The 2,866-nt window shown below is 38.6% G+C and overlaps 1 protein-coding gene across 1 annotated transcript in view; it reads left to right on the top strand.

Moving 5' to 3' along the window:
- The window catches only part of GOLPH3 (golgi phosphoprotein 3), a 40,204-nt gene extending 37,639 nt beyond the window's left edge, over positions 1-2,565 (top strand). The window contains exon 4 of the mRNA XM_017727363.1: positions 1-2,565. This exon is cut by the window's left edge and continues 1,251 nt beyond it. The gene's annotated coding sequence lies outside the window, so the exon portion shown is untranslated.
- Positions 2,566-2,866: the final 301 nt, after the last annotated feature.

The following is a 2,866-nucleotide window of genomic DNA, read 5'->3' on the forward strand; positions in this document are numbered from 1 at the left end:
TTCTCGTTCCCTCCCCTTCTGTATGGAAGACACTCATGACCAGTACTACTCTTGAGTGCAGTTTTTGGTTTTGTACACAAATTAATGTTTGTCTCTTAAACCTTGAACTGTTTTACACTTTGAAAACAAAAAGTCAGTCCTAGCAGGTGTTGCATGTAAATGGTTAGCAAGTAATGGCAGCAGTCAGACAATTCAGATTTCTGTAGTGGGATGCTCTGCTATATTTTAATTTTTATATATACAATTATGCTGATTAGCACACTATTGTAAAGAAACCCAAAACCTATATAAAACTCTGGCTTTTTAAAATTTATTGCCTCTTTGCCGCTGCTTGTTATTTCCCATTGGTTTCACAGTGTAAATATTATGCATTGAAAAAATTAAGCATTGATTTCTATATTTTTTTCCTCATAACAATGCAGATTTATAGTGGGGCTTACAGGTGTTTAGAAACCTTTTGGTTAATATTCAGAGCAAGAATACTAGATGGTGTATAACTGTAGAGTTGAAATTTAAGAGATCCCTTAATCTGTATACTAGCTTTTTACCTACAGTAAATAAACTATGATCTTGAAAGTGCCTGAAACAGAGTAAGCAAGTCACTTTTATTTTTTTGTTGCTAATTAGAAAGGTTTTATTGCCTAACTGAAAGCTTTAGTTACTATCCTTCTTATTAGAAAGGGAGAATTTATATTAAGTAGTTCAAACTGACTTAATCAGTGGTGTCGCTCGGATCTGCAGGATTCATGGCTGGGACAGGCTGAATTAATTTGGGGATTGTGCAGCTATGTCTGCGCTAGGTAGACCTCTTCAGTCTTGAGCACAGCTCTACAGCCTCATCTGTGACTGGACTTCTGCTTTTGCACTTCATTTTCAATCATTGAGATGCTTAAGTAGTTGACTTTAAAATACAACTTAAACTCATTGTACATCTATAACCTTTTTTAAGGAAGGTTTTTAAAAATACGGTTCTTAACATTTAATGGCACACTGCTCTTTCAGTTCTTAATGCTGTTTCTTTAGACAAATGAAATTAAAAGTATATTGTAAGGTATTTCAAACTCTGGTTTACAAATAAAAAGACAAACAGTGTTCTGTCACTTGTAAGATGCTGTGTTTAAAACTTTGAGGAGCTTGGGCATGAACTTGGGACATTGTCTTTTAAACATTTCAAGCTGTGACTGCTTTTAAGTGGAAGAAAAACGAAAATTGCTGTGTTGCTGTTATATTTGACAGCTTATGGAATACTTTCTGTATACTTGGTAGTATATGCAGCTCACAGCTTTCATTGTCTCTCTCTTGTGATCTGTTTTCTCATTTTCTGTTGCTCTTTGAGAGGAGGAAAAAGTAATTAGGCAGAAAGGTCAGAAAAATGGTGGAGTATGCCAGGAGCAAGTTATGTGCACAAAACTTTTTAAATGGCTGTGAAAATCTAAGCTACTTGAAACATGCTTCAGACTGAAAGTACCTTTCACAGTCGTATTTCTGGCCTCTCTTTGTGAATATTTTCCATTTTCCTGAAGGTTTCATGTTTGGTTGTGGGGGATATTGGAGTTTTATCACCCTTACAGTCTGCATGGTTTAAAAGAAGTCATCCTTTTAATCCCCCCCTCAAAAGATGATTTGGGGTTCTTTGATATTTTTTTCCCCCCCACACAGAAGATAACTGCACACAGTATTTATCAGCTTTATTTTGCTTAGGTAGGACCTCTGACCATGATGCGGAGAGTCTGTGCTGGACATGTCAAAGACACGGGATGTAAGTGAGGAAGGGTTTGTGAAGAGCAAGAGTATCTTTGCTGGACCACCTGGTGTAAACCTGGATGTGGGGGAAATAGATGAGTTTTTGGAGTCTTGAGTCCTAAAACCACTTCAAAAAGCCCAAAGCCTCCAGGAAGGTAAGTTTATTAGGTTAACAGGAGCTGATTTGGCTAACATCATTGCCTTCATTGCTATTTCAGGTTTTAATAAAATGGTTTAACATGGGAGACTGTGTTGATGAGATTCAGGTGCCCTCCTACCTGTTGGCTGCTACTGCAGCTCACAGAGACCTACCTGGTGTGCAGACAGTTCTGTCTGCTCCAAACCCTCGGCTCTCAATAGCTGCTTCAAGTGAAGACTCTTACCCAAAGCCTGAACTTGGACATGTGCCTCAAGGAACAGCATGTATTATTCAGGGACACATTCTTTTAAAACAAACTTTCAAGTCAAAACCAGGATTTTGAAAGTTAAATCACCAAGCAGTATCTGTATATATGTGTGTATATATACACACACACACACACACACACACATTTTCACAGTCCTTGAGATCGACATCCTCCTCTCTTGTGTTTCTAGAGCTGGTGTTACAGTGCTGTTACATGGAATGGTAGTGAGACCTGTATACCATAAATGATGCTTTGGAGGCAAAATTTGCATAAATGGCAGTAGAAGGCTGCGGCCTGAGTGCTCGTGTGTTCATGCCCATTTCTCCTACAAAGTGAAGATACGTATTAACTGATGTTTTCTCTGTGAACTGGACTGAATCTGTACTGTAATAAAATAAAGCACTCTTTCATGCTATGAGCTGCAGGTGGTTACTGCATATCACATGCGTGCAATACCTAAAGGATTTTTTTTTTTCATTTGCTCAGTAATTTCCAGTTTTTCCTGAGGCTGCAAGTATTCACCAGTTTGGGAAACAGAACTTTTTTTAAGCTTTTCATCAAAGTCTTAGCTCTGCCTCAGCTGGGCTTCAAGCACTTCAGGCAGCCAAAGTCTGTTACGTCCCAGTTTCCCCTGTTGTCCATCTGTCTTTCTCTATGGAGGTGGGTTTCCAGCTTCAGAGAAGTCTGAAATTTTTTTCTCCCCTGGCTTTGGGCTC

The sequence above is a fragment of the Corvus brachyrhynchos genome, unplaced genomic scaffold (genome assembly GCF_000691975.1).
Source record: "Corvus brachyrhynchos isolate BGI_N302 unplaced genomic scaffold, ASM69197v1 scaffold140, whole genome shotgun sequence".
NCBI classification, from domain to species: Eukaryota; Metazoa; Chordata; class Aves; order Passeriformes; family Corvidae; genus Corvus; species Corvus brachyrhynchos.